We start from the raw sequence: 18997 nt of genomic DNA, 5'->3' as shown, positions 1-18997 counted from the left end.
CACAGTCCTGGGTGCTTGATATAAATTAACCCATACTCTACTGAGGGCATCAATATTAATTTTCCCATTTCCCAGATGAAGAAATTGAGGCTCCGGGGGCGAAGCACCTGCCCCAGGGTCTCTGGGACTCTAACCCAGTCTTCTCACTCCAGACTCCACATTATTTCCACTAACCATTCAGTTTGGCTTCCACAGCTAAATATAATCCCCTTAGTGGAGGGGGCGGGCCTAGGTGTGAGCCCCGAAGCCCCCTGTGGGAACAGAAAGAAGACAAGAGCTCAGTAGATATCTATTTGTCACTGAGCCTCAAGCAGAAGGGAGAAGGCAGCTGACCCTCAGAGACTCTCCCCACTCTGGGGTCCTGATTACCTACTGGCCAAGGCTGTGCAGGCAGGCAGAGCTGTGTGCAAACTGTGAACCTGCTGTTTGCTGGCTGTTTGGCTTGGCATGTTTAACCTCCCCGAGCCCCAGTTTCCCCAAGGTTTCTGCAGCATTAAAGGAGAAAGGGCCTTGGCACATGATAGGCAATCGGCCAATATGGGACTCTAGGGCATGAGAGCCTCAGGGCTGGAACTGACTTTGGCCCCTATGAGCTGTGCAGCCTGGGGCAGAGTGCTTAACCTCTCTGTGCCTTGGGTTCTCCATCTGTGAAATGAGAGCCGTGACAGAACTTCCCTCGAGGGCTGGCTGGGAGGATTACCTGAGTTCAGACGATGTGAAAGTTACCTGCAAATGTCACGGGGAGAGGGTGGCCAGCAGGAGTCCCGTCATTAAAAGAAATATTATGACTTTTTCTCCTCTTCCCTCTCGTTCCGCTCACCCCAGCCCATTTATCAATGAATGTGTATCGAGGCCCTGTTCTGTGCCAAGATGCAAAGGACACGACGAGGAACACGAGAGACAAGGACCCAGCCTCTCAGAACTCAGGGCTTATCAGGAAAGACACGAAACAACATTTGAGTCACAGGAGGGCGAGGCCCAAGGAAGGAGGTTGAGGGAGCCCAGTTAGCGCACCAAGCCTGGCTGGGTCTGGGGGCAGGGCTCCACCCACATCGCCCAGGCCTTCGGAAGCCCACATCCACCTGGGAGATTCTGAATTCCAAGAAGGCCCTCGGGGCGGGCTGACCGGCTGGTGCCCAGTGAGTTACTAGGCTTGGATCATAGCCCACAAAAGTGCAAGAGACTCCAACTGCCCCTGAGGGGGTATTCAGGCACCCACGGGTTGTTGAAGAGGAATCTATTTTAGGAGAAGAGGAACTTGGTATCCTGCAGAACCCATCAGGGGTCAGTAGACAGGGTCATCGTCCACCCTCATCAGGCCTGGCCAAAGCAGGGCACGGTGCTGGGCCGCATCCTGCAGGTGCTCAGAACCTGGCTACCCTCCCCACCCACCACGGAGCCCCTTCAGCTGTTTTGACCCCTTCCGTGAGGAGCCGGTCCAGCCGCATTCATGGAATTGGTGGTATACTTGGCAGGACATGTTAACAAATCACTTGTAATGAAAACTTAGGAGAGGAGAGACTCCTCCACCCAACTCAGTCCTCATGACTTCGACAGCCCCACGAAGCCACCGTGACACCCATTTTACAGACGAGTAAATGGAGGCATGGGGAGGTCAGTAACCTGTCCTGAGCTCACATAGCTTAGGAGGGAGGTGTGGAGCCAGGATTGCTAGAGCCCCTGGCCCCATGGTCAGCCTGTCGGTTCTTCCCACATTCTGGTCTTTGGGTCTATACCTCCATATGATGCCAACAGCTCCTTCACTTGCATCCCAGGCCTAGAGAAGGAACTCTGCCAGGCTCAGAACACTTTGCTATTGAGCCACCCTCGGGTACGACTAATGCCCCTTTAAGCCTGCAAGGTAGGGAAGGCTGGATCCTGAAAGCCAGGATGGTGAGCTTTGGGACTGCTATTCAATTGAAGTGGCAAAGGTCACTTCCTCCAGGAAGTCTTCCCTGCCCTCCCTGTCCATGCGGTGCTCCTGTCACACCATGGCCCTCCCTCTATCACTCCACATTCAGTCTTTGGTTCCTGCCAATAGCAGACTTGGTTTTGTTCATCTTTGTATCCATCGCGCAGAGCTTGGCACACAGTAGGTACTGTGCCTGGTGCAAGGTCCTCCCTGACCTGCCCCACCTCCCTTTCCAGCCTGATCTCTGCCAGTTCCTCCAGGCATGCTGGCAAAACAGAATCACCTGTAGCTCCCAGAAGTGCACTGTGATTGCAATTAAACAATCAATTGTGTAATCAATGACTTGATGTCTGCCTCCCATGCATGTGTGATCTTGGTGGCACTGGTTTTGTTCACTGATGTGCCTTGACACATAATAGGTGCTCAACAAACTTTTGCTGAGTGAATGTTCACATGCCCTATCTTTGCATCTACTGTTCCCTCTGCCTAGAAAACCCTTCCTGGTCTTCTCTGCTCCTTGTCTTCTGCTTCTCCTTTAAGACCCAGCTCAGCTCTCACCACCTCCTGGAAGCCCTTGCTGAATACCCGGAGGGCATTCCCTGCCCTCCCTCCACTTGCAGGCCTCTCTCCACTCTGCTGATTGCTTCTGAGCAACATCTTTTTCATTTTGCAGTTTATTCAAAGCACATGACACTCAGTAGGAGCTCAACATGTCGCTAATATTTATTTAGGGTTTACTATGGAAGAGGCACTGCAAACGCTTTTTATTTCATTTCATTATCAGAACAGCATCTCGAAGCAAGCATGCTTCCCCATTTTCCAGACAGGCCGGCTGAGAACTGGGAATGTTTGGTCACTTGCCCGAAGCCACACTGCTAGGAGGCAGCAGAACTGGCACCTGATCCCCTGTGGCCCAACCCTGCCGCCTCAGCAATGCCTCCATCTGCCTGAAATCCACATGGAGAGGAGTGCCCTCCCTTTTCTTTCCTGTGGGTCACCTCCCCAGGTTCCACATCGCCCAGAAACCTCTGAAACGCTCCCTATTCTTCTTAGAAACCTCCAGCATCTTCTGAAGATACTGTCGACAACCCTGTGCAGAGTTCCAGGCCATCTCTCCCAGGATGTCCCAATCAGATGGTCCCCATTTCCTTCCTCCTCTAGCCTGCTTGAGCTTCCAGTTGCTCCCTACTGACCCAGGGATTTTTACTGTGCAGTCCACACATATTTGGTGAGCACCTACTATGTGCCAGACCCCACGTGAGAGGCAGGGAATATAATGTAACACAACCAAGCCCCTACCCTTACACTATAAATAAGAAAATAAATACATATGTGAGGTGAGAGGTGCTGCAAAGGGCTAAGGAGGGAAATTATACAGGTAAGGAATGAGAATGATGGAAGAGGGGCAGGTGGGCTTTTATATCAGGTGGTCAGTTGAGCAGACCGCTGAGGAAATAAAGGATTGAACCAGCAGCCGGAAGATGAGCATCCCAGGCAGAGGAAGTGTTATGCAAAGGCACTGGGGTAGGTGTGGGGGCCACGGGATGGAGAATAGGAGTCTGACTGCAGGAGACGGAGGTAAGAAGGGACAGCATGGAAGAGGAGAGGCTAAGAGGTGGGTGATCCTGGTCAAGTAGGACATTCAAGACCCATTCTCTGTCCCCTCCCAAACTTACTCACCCAAGTGCACTACCTTCCTCTCACTTTCTCCATCCCCCGTTGGATTCCTTCTCCCCCAAAAGTCACTGGAAATCACCTTTTCTCCCTGCCCTTTAACATTCTGTTTCTTGCTCCTCCCCTGCATCTTTATGTGACCGCTGTATTTTACTCTATTACTTTATTATCAATTTTCTATCATAATTTTCTTTGCTGTAGCTCAGAGGTGGGAGGTGGGGGGGAGGAAGCATCAGACTGATTCAGAGTTCAGACTGGGGGTAGAAGTCCCAGTGGGAAGCTACCCCTCTGTGGGAACTCTTGTCACGGGCACCTCTATGCATGCATTTTCAGCTTCCGGTTCTCACCAGGCTCAGAACTAACCATGCAGCCGTGCTCCACTCTCCCAGCCCCTCCAGCAGCTGACACCGGGGGCTCCCTGAGGCTTCCTCGGCTGCTCTCAGCTCTGCAAGGAGTAAAACGTGCCTGCTGTCTCCTAGCATCTCCTCTCCTCCCCATCCCAGAGCCTGACATCCCCATCAGGGCATCTCTGCAGCAGATGCCCCAGCGTGGGGCTGAACAGCGAGGTGGGCTGGAAGCTTCTGGTGATCCACAGCAGGCTGGATGTGCGGACGAGAGAGCAGAGCAGGCCTAGGAGGGGCAGCGTGGGGAAACCAGGCCAGTGCTGGCCTCCCAGGTCCGACTCTGGTACTGCCTCATCTCTTGTCTGCCCCCGGTCCTCCGATAACATCTTGGGGCACCTTCACCTTTCCCAGCCACCCCCCCCCACCTGCCAAGCTCCAGGGGCTTTTAGACACCTGCTCCTACTACTTTCCAAATGCTTATATCTTGTTTAATCCCCACAACCCTAACCTTATTCGTTCATTCAAAAACCATTCACTGGGCTTCCCTGGTGGCGCAGTGGTTGAGAGTCCGCCTGCCGATGCAGGGGACACGGGTTCGTGCCCCGGTCCGGGAGGATCCCACATACCGCGGGGCGGCTGGGCCCGTGAGCCATGGCCGCTGAGCCTGCGCGTCCGGAGCCTGTGCTCCGCAACGGGAGAGGCCACAGCAGTGAGAGGCCCGCGTACAGAAAGAAAAAAAACAAACCATTCACTGAGCACCTACAATATTCCAAGCACTTTCTAGGCATTGGGGATACTGCAATGAACGAGTACCATTCGAGTATCACACGTGTGCTCCAACATCCCGGGGGGAAGTGGGCGGCTGGGGACAGGCTTCAGATAATAAATAAGAGAATGTCAAGTTGCAACAAGCACGGTGATGAAAACAAAACAGGTCAATGTCATATAGAGTGACATTTTAAATTGTGTGACCAGCAATGTCTCTCTGGGGGTGATATTTCAGCTAAGAATTGAATGATGTGCTAGGGGTCCAGCCTTCAGGGCGGACAGCATCCAACAGAGGGAGCAGCAAGTGCAAAGGATTTAACTTCAGGTGGGAACAATCGAGACACCTATCACCCCATTTACGGATGGGGAAGCTCAGAGGGGATAAATCCCAGCCCAAGGTCACACAGAGAGTAAGCAGCAGAGCTGGGATTCAAACCCAGGTCCATCTGACTCCACGGCCTATTCTCTTCCCACTTCATTGCTCCTGCCAAGCAAGGACGGTGATGCCAATGGATGGCTCGTTACCCCACGCACAGCAGTTTCTCTGGATTCAGCCCCAGCCTCCCTGTCCACCCCCATCAGTCATTCCAGCCTCCTTGAGATTCCTCATCCTACTTCAGGTCTCTGCATTTGCACGTGCTGTTCCCCTGTTTTTGCAACGCCCTCCTCTCTTCCTTGACCAGTTGTGAGCTTTTCTCCTGGCCTTTGAGGGTGAGCTTGTCACCAAAGCCTTCTGGGACACTCCAAGACAGAAATAAATGCTTCCTGCCCTGGGCTTTCACAGCACGTCTTCATTTTGTTCATTTATTCCTCAGATGTGTACTATGGACCCACTGTGTGCCAGCCATTAAACAGAAATTCCAAACCCAGACGGAAGTGCCACGAGAGGAGAAGGAGAGTTGTAGGAGCGCACAGAAGGGAACGTCGGACACCCCAGGTCTTCCTGGGCCTGGGTCGCAGTGCCTTGGAATTAGCTGTCTGCTTGACGATCGCCCTGATTTGGGTATTTTCATCTCATCTGCCTCCCGAGCACCTTAGCACATCGCCTGGCACAGAGCAGGCCCGCCTTTGGATTTTTATATCCACAAAGTAGTTTGTTTGTACAGGGTGCCCGCTCTGTGCTAGGCACTAAGTGTTGGAAATACGAGAACACAGCAGACCAAAATCCCTGCCTTCGTGAGGCTTCATTCTAGCGAGCATAGAATGTAATTGAATGAATGATTGCCATTCCCGATTAATTCATTCACATGCTGAGAAGACATAGAACGGGAGCAGGGAGTGAAGAGGCAGTAGCATGGAACAAAACTGTGCACGTGGCCAAAGCAGAATTGTCAGTTTCCCCCGCTCCCCGCAGCCCACTCATGCTGCAACCTGCTTCTTCCTCAGAGCGACGTATCTCAGCCATGGACACCAACATTCATCAGTTTTCTCCCCAATACCCCAAATCCCTCAATTTCTTTCCGTCCCCATTGCCACATACTGGTCTAGCCCACCATTGTCTCTCGCTTGCCTCCCAGCCATAGCTGCCTTACTGTCTCCATGCCTCCAGGTTTGCTTCTCACACTTCCTATCCCACCAGTCTCCTCCGGGTGGCTTCTTATGCTTCAGCCTCCCTTCCATGGCCTCCAGACTCTTAGCCTAAAACACTCCCCATCATTATTTTTATTTTTTTATATTTATTTATTATTTATTTATTTATTTTCCTTATTTTTTTGGCTGCGTCAGGTCTTAGTTTTGGCACACGGGATCTTTGGTTGTGGCAAGCAGTCTCTTCATTGCGGCCCTCGGGCTTCTCTCTAGTTGTGACGCGTTTTTTTGGTTTTTGTTTTTTCTCTCTCTCTCTCTAGTTGTGGCGCATGGGCTCTGTAGTTTGTGACACGTTGGCTCTCTCATTGAGGTGCACGAGCTCAGTAGTTGTGGCACGTGGGCTTAGTTGCCCCGTGGCATGTGGGATCTTAGTTCCCTGACTACGGATCGAACCCGTGTCCCCTGCACTGGAAGATGGATTCTTTACCACTGGACCACCAGGGAAGTTCCCCCCCCACTATCTTTAAATTGCTTAGCATCTTTTCCCTAAAACTGGCCAATCCTCTTTTCCCTCCAGCGCACACTTCTGCACCTTTGCACAGGCTGTTCCCTCAGTCTGGAATGCCCTTCCTCTTCTCAGCTCCCCTCCACCCTCCCACCCCCAGCTTAGCCTAGCTGAATCTGAGTTAATCTCAGTTTCAATGTCCTGTCCTCCAGGAGGATGTCCCTCACACCGTAGCTTGAGTTTAGTCTCCTTGATCCATGGCCCCACAGCATCCCTCACCTAACATTCTCCTTACTTTAATGTGGCTCTTCCTCACCTGTCTCCTCCTTCTAATTGTCTTCAGATCCTTGGAGGAAGGGACCATGTTTGTCCTACTCAACATCCCCAGGAAATCTACTATGTGTACCTGACACATAGCAGGTGCTTGATTTGTTGAACGACTAGATGAACAAATGAATAAACTATGAAACTTGGATCTAATAGAACTTGATTATGCAGTGCAAAATGTTCAATTCTCTGCTGTTCCACCTAACTTGATATATGACCTTGGGACTTGATTTATGACCTCTCTGACCCTCTGTTTCCTCACCTATAGGTTAAGATAGTAATATGCATTTGCAGTGTTGTTGGAACGGTAAGTGTAAGAACCTGTATGACAATTTGTATGGAAACACAAAAGACCCCGAATAGCCAAAGCAATCTTGAGAAAGAAAAACGGAGCTGGAGGAATCAGGCTCCCAGACTTCAGACTATACTACAAAGCTACAGTAATCAAGACAGTATGGTACTGGCACAAAAACAGAAATATAGATCAATGGAACAGTATAGAAAGCCCAGAGACAAACCCACGCACGTATGGTCACCTTATCTTTGATAAAGGAGGCAAGAATATACAGTGGAGAAAAGACAGCCTCTTCAATAAGTGGTGCTGGGAAAACTGGACAGCTACATGTAAAAGAATGAAATTAGAACACTCCCTAACACCATACACAAAAATAAACTCAAAATGGATTAAAGACCTAAATGTAAGGCCAGACACTGTAAAACTCTTAGAGGAAAACATAGGCAGAACACTCTATGACATAAATCACAGCAAGATCCTTTTTGACCCACCTCCTAAAGAAATGGAAATAAAAACAAAAATAAACAAATGGGACCTAATGAAACTTAAAAGCTTTTGCACAGCAAAGGAAACCATAAACAAGACCAAAAGACAACCCTCAGAATGGGAGAAAATATTTGCAAATGAAGCAACTGACAAAGGATTAATCTCCAAAATTTACAAGCAGCTCATGCAGCTCAATATCAAAAAACAAACAACCCAATCCAAAAATGGGCAGAAGACCTAAATAGACATTTCTCCAAAGAAGATACACAGATCGCCAAGAAACACATGAAAGAATGCTCAATTTCGTTAATCATTAGAGAAATGCAAATCAAAACTACAATGAGATATCATCTCACACTGGTCAAAATGGCCATCATCAAAAAATCTACCAACAGTAAATGCTGGAGAGGGTGTGAAGGAAGGGGAACCCTCTCGTACTGTTGGTGGGAATGTAAATTGATACAGCCACTATGGAGAACAGTATGCAGGTCCCTTAAAAAACTAAAAACAGAACTACCATATGACCCAGCAATCCCACTACTGGGCACGTACCCTGAGAAAACCATAATTCAAAAAGAGTCACGTACCAAAATGTTCATTGCAGCTCTATTTACAATAGCCAGGACATGGAAGCAACCTAAGTCTCCATCAACAGATGCATGGATAAAAAGATGTGGCACATATATATAATGGAATATTACTCAGCCATAAAAAGAAACAAAATTGAATTATTTGTAGTGAAGTGGATGGACATAGAGTCTGTCATACAAAGTGAAGTAAGTCAGAAAGAGAAAAACAAATACCGTATGCTGACACATATATATGGAATCTAAGAAAAAAAAATTGTCATGAAGAACCTAGGGGCAAGACGGGAATAAAGACACAGACCTAGTAGAGAATGGACTTGAGGATATGGGGAGGGGGAAGGGTAAGCTGTGACAAAGTGAGAGAATGGCATGGACTTATATACACTACCAAACATAAAATAGCTAGTGGGAAGCAGCCACATAGCACAGGGAGATCAGCTTGGTGTTTTGTGACCACTAGAGGGGTGGGATAGGGAGAGTGGGAGGGAGGGAGACTCAAAAGGGAAGAGATATGGGGACATATGTATATGTGTAACTGATTCACTTTGTTCTAAAGCAGAAACTAACACGCCATTGTAAAGCAATTATACTCCAATAAAGACGTTATAAAAAAATCTGTGTGAAAATATGTGGAACCTAGAAGTTACTCCCTTAAATCCTTGCCAAATCTGTGGATGAGAAGCAAATAGCATGGGTGTAATATCCTTATTCAGAAAGCTTCTATCTTGGGTCAAGGCACAGAGGTTAAGGCCTCGGGCTGTTTGCTGGGCTTCTGGGCTAGAGCTCTGCCGCTCACTCACCGTCACTCACAACCTCGGGCTAAATAGTTAAACCATTATGTGACTCAGGTTCCTTATCTGTGACACGGTTCCTCCCTCATAGGATTGTTGCGGGGCTCAGCCCAGATCAGCGCCTGGCATGTTAGCTATTGTCATGGTTACTTACACATAACACTGACAACCACACTGTAAGGCTTCTGCCAGTGGCCCTCCTGACAGATGAAGAGAGATTTCCAGAGAGGTTAAGTGACTGCCCAAGGTCATACAATGAGGAAATGGCAGCCTTGTGCTCCAAGGCCAGGTCTGCTGTGCCCAAATCCCATGTTATTTCCACTCCATCAAAGAAGGAGCTCAAAATAGGCCTGTGGCATTTCAGCTAATTTCCTCTAAGCCCTTACCAAGTCACCAACTGCAGACTCCCAAAGCTGCTCCCCTAAGAGCATCCATTCAGCAGCTGTTAAGCGTGTGTGCCTGGTGGATCCAAAGCATCTAATGTGGTTTGCACCAAGCCAGGTCTTCCCAGGTAGCCTTGCCTGGTCTGCAGAAGGGACCGCAGGAGTAGAGCTAGGTTGGGGAGGGGGAAGGGGAGTGGTACACGAGTTAGATGGAAGAAGAGGCTGGAAACCAATCTGGATGTAAATGGCGGGGAGGAGAAATGAGAGGCAAGCCACATTTACTGAGTGCCTACTACGTGCCAGGTACGCCATTTAAAACTCACTAGAATCACTCAGCCTTTATTTATCAAGTATCTCTTATGTATCAAGCCCTGCACTAGCTCCCAAAGATACAATGGTGAACAAGATACAGCTATTGACCTCAAAAGGCTCACAGGTCAGAGAGAGCTGACACAGGCACAAAATAAAGTGCTACAAAAGGGATGGTAGAATCTGAGCAGGGTGGCAGCTGTGAAAAGCAGGGAGCAACCGGGAACAACTTCAGAAGGGGAGGCAGTACTATGCGCTCATTTTACATGTGGTGAAACTGAGGCTCTAGGAAGCCGACTTGTTTGAATCCTGCAGTTACCAAGTAGCACAGAGGCAAGCTGTGCCTCCAGAAGTGTCTGTTCTCTCCACACCGTCAACCTAAAGCTCTTACGTGCCCCCGCACCCACTTTCCTTTACTCAATGATTATCTGCCTAGAAGATTTATCAAATGCTGCTGAAGTTGCGGCCACTGTCAGTGGCTAAGATGTTGGCTGCTCCTGCAGTCGCACAGAAGCTTTTGAGCCTCTGTTGATGTTGGCTGCTCCTGCAGTCGCACAGAAGCTTTTGAGCCTCTGTTACTGATTCTGTTAGAGCAAAAGATTCAGGGCTTGGTCTGAAAGGGATGGGGGCTAAGAAGGAGGGTTCTATCTCCAGTCTGAAGGGACTTCTTGGACAGGTCAAAGGCAACCAAGGTGACAGGAGTAAGTGAGAGCAAGCTTCTCAGGCTCATGTGGCTGCGCCCAAACCTCTCTCGACTCTCCCCAAAAGGCCCGTTTAAGAAGGCTTCCTGCTTGCCCCTCACTTTTTTCTCAAGGAAGAGAGCCAAGAAAATCACTCATCTGAACCCCTGGCTGAACTTGCTAGGCTCCCTGCTGAGTGAGATCAGCATGTCAGTGTCTCTCCCATCCCAATTCCCATCCCCATCCTCAAAGGACAAGAAACCAAACAGGTGAAATCCTCAGTCCGCAAAAGTAGCTCTTGCTATATATACCCTAAAGGTGCCTTAGCAGAGGTTGCTGTAATCTTGGTCACGTTCTCCGGACACCAGGACCCTCTCCAAGGTGCCAGGAGCACAGTGGTTACCCCTCAAAGGAGTCCTTCCTTTCTGAGAAGGGAAAAGGGAGCGAGAGAAGGAAGTCTCAAGGAGGATGGAGAAACAGGTAGTTTTTCTACACCAAAAAAAAAAAATGTATTGGCCATACCTTCAGACCAACTCTGAGCTAAGGGAAAGACGTTAGGCAATACCAAAGAAAGTCTGTTTTGAATTCAGTCACCTTTTATATACTCTTTGATAATCACCAGATCACTAAGAAATTGTCAAGCAAATTATCTCCAGACAAAAATGGAAGAAGAAAGAAGAAAGTATAGAACAGCTGAGCTATGAAATTGAAACATCTCTAACCCCCAACTGACCCATCAGACTTACACCTCTCTCTAGGCTCCTCCCCCCACCCCAAATTAAAAACAGTGCGCCTACATCATGCCTCATGCGCTCTCCCTCACCTAACTAGGAAACCGATCAGAGAGAAATATAATCAGTAGTGGCAGGAATCTGATGGGATTCTTTCTCCAGGGGTCACATGAAGGAAAAGTTGCACATGTAGAAACAAGAGGTGACACTGTAATTGACACAAGACAGCTATTCTGCCGAGGATGATGGGATTCTTTCTCCAGGGGTCACATGAAGGAAGAGTTGCACATGTAGAAACAAGAGGTGACACTGTAATTGACACAAGACAGCCATTCTGCCGAGGAGAAGCTGAGAGTTATGAAGTGTTTCCTTATTCACAGCAGGGAGGTTTTATCTCTTCCCATCCAGTTCACAAATGACACGGGAAACTTAGAAGGACTCACATTTCACCCACTTGCCCTCAAACATGTTTATCCTTGAGATGAAACTCATCACCCAAGCCCCAGCCGCCAGTCACCCTTTTGCACCCTTTTCCATGAATAATCTTTCCAAAATGTCTGCTTGTAGGAGCAAGATTTGGGATTTCACGGAAAACTACAGAGACACACATACACACCCTGTCAGGTAGAAAGAGACAGAGACGAGACAGAAACGACCAAAAGGAGAACAGCTAACGTGCCAACAAAATAAAACAGATCCCCCAAACAGCAAAGTGCAAAAGATGATTTAAAAAACACATAGAGACCGTGTTTGTAATTACCCATCCAGGTTATATTTTCAGGGCTTCCAGGCAAAGAAACGGCTGGTCCAAGTTTTGTGCCCGTCTGATTGTGATGGGAGGGTTGTATTTGAAGCTCTGGGCACGTAGAGATGGAATGAGAAGGAGGCTGAGCTGGAAGAAACAGCGAGGGGGAAGGGAAGGGGAGAGAGTGTGAGAGAGAGAGAGGGAGAGGGAAAGGGAGAGGGAGCGGAGCTATCTCTAGCTACGCCTTCCTCTAAGCTCCGGGAGCCCAGGAGAGCGCTCATTTCAGGATCTGGGAGAGGGGTAAAAAGAGGAAAGGCAGCCCCCGCTCTGCCCTGGCCTTGCTGCCCCCGAGGGAAGGGAGGACTCTGGCCCGCGCCGCCCTCCTGGCGGGCCGCCGGGGGAGCCGGAGAGCGCGCGAAGCGGGCGGCGCAGGGAGCTGTCCAGTTCAGCACCACCCGGTAATGCAGTAGGTGGGAGCGCCTCCGCCGGGGGCCGAGCCGGCAGGGAGTGGGGTGGGAGGGGGCAGGCGGACGGCCCATCCTGCAGCAAGACGCCGGCTCCCTTGTTTCCAGGAGCTTTGCAGATAGGGGGAGGGAAACCCGCCTCGATTCTCTGGGAGAAACCCCCTCCCTCCCCCACTTCGCCAACACTACCACCGCCACCAACAACAATAACCGCCGCCGCTGCTCGTCCTGCCGCCGCCGCCGCCGCCGCGCCTGCCCGCCCTGCTGCTGCAGCTGCCGCTGCCGGGGCACAACCATGGAAGGCGAGACCCCCGCACCTGTTCAGCTGAAATCAAGGGCTTACAGAATACTGGGAAGTCTGGTCTGAAACGAAAACGCCCGAGACCCCCCCAAGGAAGAGAACTGGCGAAGCAAAGGATTTTCATGGCGCAGGCCGCAGAGCCGAGAGCGAAGACGGAAGGTTGCATCTCGGCTTTTACAGTCTCTAACTGTCTAGGTCCCGACCATGAGAGATTGTGTTGAGAATGCGGCTGATCCCTGGTTCACTGTGGAAGCCCTCTCCAAATTAGCTATCACATATGGAAACTGGAGACCAGAATTTTAGGAAAAGAGATTAAGGCATCTCACTTGGGGGGGTGGGGGGTGTCTTTTTATTTTTTCCTTTTTTTTTTTTTAATCACTGCAACTGGAACAGTTTCTGATCTCAAAAGGCAAGCCTCTCTTCCCGTGTGATCTTTATAATTTACACTCTTTTCTGTGAGCTTTCTTACCTCCCTTTTTTTATATCTCTCCATATCCTCTATTAACACATATATCCATTATATTCGTAGTGGAATTATTTTTATTTTTTTTGCTTTAGTGCTCGCACCCTCACACACACTCTCCCGAGAACCAGAAGTCGGTTGGGTGTTTATATAATGAAGAATTATGGGGCTGTTTGACCGAGGTGTTCAAATGCTTTTAACCACCGTTGGTGCTTTCGCTGCCTTCAGTCTGATGACCATAGCTGTGGGAACCGACTATTGGCTCTACTCCAGAGGGGTGTGCAAGACCAAAAGTGTCAGTGAGAACGAAACCAGCAAAAAGAACGAGGAAGTTATGACCCATTCTGGATTATGGAGAACCTGCTGCCTAGAAGGTATTTGATTTCCCATCTCCTCCCCCTCTCCACCCCCCCTCCTCTTCTCACTCCCCCTCCCCACCCGCCTCCAAATAAGTTCCCTTTACATTCCACCATTTTCTTACTTCACTCCTTCCACCACAGATCAAGGTTGGTTGGGTTAGTTTCAGAGGAAAGAAAATCAATAAGCAAAAACCATACTCAACTCTCAAGCCTCCACCACCCCCCTTCCTTCAAACCTCTTCATTGAAATAATCTATGATGTGATGAAAACAACAAGAGATTGTCTTTAAAAGTCAAATGCGCTCCACCTGCTTTGGAATCATTAGGATTTGCCTTTTGATGTAGTATGGCCATCTGTGAGGGGGTAGAGAATAACTGCCTCTCTCAACACCGCTCCTCTTTTCGTAATGAAGAATTCCAAAACGCTTTTCCTTTCCCGTCCTCCTCCCCTTACTCCCCAAAAGTCCCAGACACCTCATCACCTGCAAGTCTCCTTTTTTCAAAAAAAAATCTGTTTTTTCTAAGAACCCTTATTTGGTAAATCCTAATTATTCCAGGATCGCAAGCTGAGTTCAAGAGCATTTCGTAATGTCTATGAGCCACACATATCGTTCGAGGTGACTGGCTGTGTGTGTGTGTGTGTGTGTTTTAACGTTTACAAAGTCTAAAAACACGTAACGTCTCTCACAGGAAACAGACCCAAGTTCTAATAAACAGCAATTCACTTGCAGGTTAGGCTGAGAACCAATTCACTTCCACACAGAGTGACATGTCTATTATCCAGAAGCGTGTAGAATCAGCATTGCAGCCAGCTTGGGAATCAGACATTGTGCAGGGAGGCTGGGAGGGAGAGGAGGGCATGGGGAGGTTGAGGGGGAACAGTAGGGAGCAGTGGGTCAGGAGTGTCAGCTGTTTGTCTTGATCTTGCAGGGTCATTGGGACACGTGTGCCTGTGCATGTGCTGTGGGCAAAGCGGTCCCCACGGTGGAAAGGCTGGAAGATCAGGGTACGGGTGAAAGCATGTGCTTTGAGACACATTAATAAACACAGGGGGGAAAAACTCCTGCAGGTCATACAACCTGCATTTAGCAACAGACTTTAATATGAGGGGCTGCATTTGAGCGGCTACCTATGTCTGTGTGTACAAGCTACAGCCACCCATAGGAAGACATGCACAGAGAGATACATGTTTCTGGGTGGAAAGAAAAGCTTATGTGCTTTGCTTCTGATATGAACCAATACGGAGGCCGTTTGAGGCAGCGTCGGGAAGCGGGGACTGCAGGATTGTTTGTTAAGCTCAACATGGGATGGTGATGCAGGGAGTTGAAGCCAGGAGATGGTGGAGAAGAGAAGGAAACAGACAGGGAGAGGGAGAAATGATGTGGCCCCAGAGTCTAACCCAAACTGAGCAAAAGCTGCTCTTTGGGAAATATTTATGTCTGGGAAAGAGCACCAATTCCATGCCCACCCACCCCCCCCCCAACAATCTTGGTGCAAGTGGTTGAGTGATGGCTGAACATGTTTTGAATAGCTAAGTGACTTCATTGAGCGATGGTCTATTTGACGCATACTGCATTTGGTGCCCTTTCTCAATCCAAACCACTGCCTTGAACATGGTCTGCAGCGGAGCTCTATGCTGAACACTATATGCTCTTCCCCAGCCGAAGAATCAATATCGGGAAATTAATAGGCACTGTTTTAAACACACCCCTCCTTTAAAAAAAGATGAAGAGGCTTTCATGCAGCTAGTCACTAACAGTGGAAAGACTTCCAGTTAATTAAACATTTATGGCACGCTTTTATTCCAAAAGAGAAGGAAAGCAAAGTGAATGAGGGTTGCTTTAGGGAAATGATCATAGTAGCAATTTACCTTCCTTGGATTTTAGTTAGATGGATGAAGATATGCAGACAAGAGATGAGACGAAAGACAGGACATGATTTTAGGAGAAATATTCCCAGAAATTGGTGAGTTGGTATAAATATACTTTATCAGGGTTTTATGTGCAAATTCTTAATACCATGATCTTTTAAACATTTTCTAATTCCCTGAAGGGAAGAGGACTAGACAGTGGCTTTGGATCACTTATGCATTAAAAGGCTTAAGTATTTTCATTAAAATTCCATCTGTTTGGTGTCCACGTCCCCAAGTGTGCTGCCCGCCCCCTTCAGCTTTCTCTCCAAGCCGTGCCCACACCTCCCTCCCTGAATCATCCCTAAAAGGGTTAGTATTGCAACACTTCCCAAGGATTGTGTGATTCCTACAGGAGCTGTGGGTTTGGCTCTTCTCCCCAGGACTGGGGCCTCCCGGCAGTCGCGGGTGGGGGGATGGTGGGGAAGGCTGGGCCAGGCTGCTTTAGGATTCTTGTGCCTTTTCCACTTGTAGCCAAGGTCCAGGCAGGAAGGGTGGGTACTCAGGGCCCCAGTTCAACCCGGCCTTTAATTTCCAAAGCCTCTGTCCATATGGAGTTTTGAAGGCCTCAGACTCCCCCTTAGGAAGTTGGGCCTTGGCCACTTAGGAAGTGGTTTGAAGGTTTTAAAGCCACACATTTTCAAAGACTGTACTGATTTCCAAAGATTATAAATGCACTTATTTCTGCAGGTTGACACAGATGGTTCTTGTGGGGTGTTCGTGTACTTGCTTTATTGAACATTCAAAATAGGGTTGGCCTTTATGGAAATCAAGTTGCCAGTTTCCCCCAACCTGTGTTTTTTGTGAGAAACTGGACTTTCAGACAAGATTTCCCATCACCCCTTTATTGTGTTTCCTGCCCGTATCCAGAAAGTTGTGAACAGATTTCCAATCTTCTCTCCAAGATGCTGCTAATGACTCCACATGAAAAACAACCCTGTCTGCTTCCGATTTCCTTGGCTCTCCGGTTTGCATTAGGGCTTTTTATCTCCTGAGATGACTTTGTTGCTGTTCACTTCTTGATGAAAATAAGAATCAGAAAACATTTCTTTACCTCTATGGCTGTTTTTGAAATGAATTCCTCTGTTGAGGAATGAGAAGAGAACAGGACCACTTGTTAGGGGTAGACACAGTGGGAAGGGGAGAGGAATCAAGAAGGAACAACAGCCTTTATTTTCTCCCTCCGCAGAGTAAAGAGTAGTGGTGTCTCTGTGTGTGAACTTGAAACCCCTAGCAGACTAGTGTCCTTAGTGGGATTTGAGGGCATGGGGGATGGTCTGCACATGGATCCATGTAGATGGAAAGTGATAGGAAAAGTTCTTGAACTTTTCAGGAAAGCTGCTTTAAGAGCCTCCGAATGGAGAGATGAATTGGCCCTTTCAGAGAAGAATTCAGTAAAATCTACAACAGGACATTAAAACAGCTTGTTCCAAGCGTGCTGTCTCTGGGCCACGCGGTGACCTGCTGTTCAGTATATTAACCTCTGTTGTCACCAAAAGGAATCATCGTCTCCAGGGGCAGCAAGAAATTCACTCTTTGTGTTTATTCTCTCCTGCACCTTCCTCCCCTCTGTCTGGGCTCCATGTCTCCCCCAGAGGATTCCCAGCCCTGCAGAGGAGGAGCCAGCAGCAGTACAACGTGGTCCAAGGCAGAAATGCACCCTCCCTTCTCTCTCCCTCTCTTGCCCTTTTCCTTGCTGTGAGGCAGAGCAAAAATCTTTCTCTCTGTCCAGATTGTTCAAATCCCTCTGCTGAATTTCTGAGCTCCTCTTCTTCCTGGCTTTTCCTCTCTTCTCCTCCACAACTTGCTTACTCACAGGGGCTCTGCCATCCATTCTCCATCCCTGTTCTCTTTGAGTAAGAGGTGTCTGGGTTTTCCTGAACTATCTTTTCCAAGTTCATAATTGCATAGCTTTTGCTTGGCCTGCAAGGTGCCCAGTGCCCCACGCTGGGTTCAGCCATGGCTCTCTTGTTCTGCAGAAGGAAAGTATATATCTTTTATTTTAGAAATGCGAACTGCCTTTCCCGGACACTCTTGTCTTTACGTGTAGAAGAGCTGAGTTTAGAAGTTACTAATGGGCCTTCATACTGTGTACCTATCGCTCCATAATTCCCAAGATAATTTGATTCTCTTTAGGTCCTTTGCACACAGTAGGTCCAGAAAAAATATCTATCAATGGATTGATTCAGAAATTCTTAAATTATTGAAATTAATTCAAAGATCATAAGGTCATGCAGCAAGCAAGTAATTGAGAGAGAGAGAGAGAGAGAGAGAGAGAGAGAGAGAGGGAAGGGAGAGAGGGAGAGAGAGAGAGAGAGAGGGAGAGAGAGAGAGAGAGGGAGGGAGAGAGAGAGAGAGAGGGGGAGGGAGAGAGAGAGAGAGAGAGAGAGAGAGAGAGAGGGAAGGGGGTGAGGAAATCAGGATGATCTGTTTGTTCTTCCCAGAATTTCTTTTTTATTTTTTTAGTTTAATTTTTTATTTTATATTGGAGTGTAGTTGATTTACAATGTTGTGTTCGTTTCAGGTGTACAGCAAAGTGATTCAGTTATACATACACATAGATCCATTCTTTTTCAGATTCTTTTCCCATATAGGTTATGGAATTTCTTTTTTAAAAGAATGAGTCATGACTTCATTGTTGTAAAATGAGAAAATTCAAAAGGAGTCAGTCATTGGATTGCACAGCTCCTAATTAGCTAAAGAAAAATTATCAGTACACTCAGTCTTTATGGGGAAGAAAAACATTAGCACACTGCTTTTCTTCCCCCTTCAGCTTTTAAAGGATGCCAAAATCCAGTTTGATCCTAATACTCACTAGAACAGACACTTTGGGCAGAGAGCAGGCATCATGGACCATCCCTACGTAGCTTCCCCAAAACCTTCCCCAGAATTCTTTACCAGACTTCCCCACCCAGTTCCCAGGACCTCGAGAACTTTGCCTAAGGTCGTAGGTTCTGATCAGCAGTTTTCCATGGAGCCAGGCCCCACTTTCCTAACCCTTCTCACCTTGTAAGACAAACCTGATTCCTTTATTGACGAACCAGCCCTGCAAATCGCAGCCCATTCACATTGCCCTCCTGCCCCTCCCTTTACAGGTGCCAGGTATGACACCTCACACCAAGGCCACATGGGCAGAGGGTGGCAGAGGGAGAACTTGAATCCAGGCCTCTTGTTTCCACCCTGCAAACCTCCAGAGGGCTCTATGCATGAACTTTGGCCTTCTGTGGCCTTGTGTTCAGATTCACTGCCAGCACTGGATTCTATTCTGTCCGCATCCCACCGAGTGTCTGCACTGAGCGCCCAACCCAAGCATGTCAGGACACCTGAGTTCTGACCCACCTGACTCCCCTACATGCCGCTCCCTCCAGCTGCCTGCACCTTGCCGGGTGACTCTGCCATAATCTTCTCACTCCCACGAGCCCAAGGAAACAAATACT

This window comes from Delphinapterus leucas, chromosome 11, assembly GCF_059928025.1.
Source record: "Delphinapterus leucas isolate spDelLeu-1000000601 "Yukka" chromosome 11, BTC_Dleu_Yukka2, whole genome shotgun sequence".
Classification (NCBI taxonomy): Eukaryota; Metazoa; Chordata; class Mammalia; order Artiodactyla; family Monodontidae; genus Delphinapterus; species Delphinapterus leucas.
The sequence above is the reverse complement of the archived record's forward strand: the minus strand, read 5'-3'. Positions refer to the sequence as shown.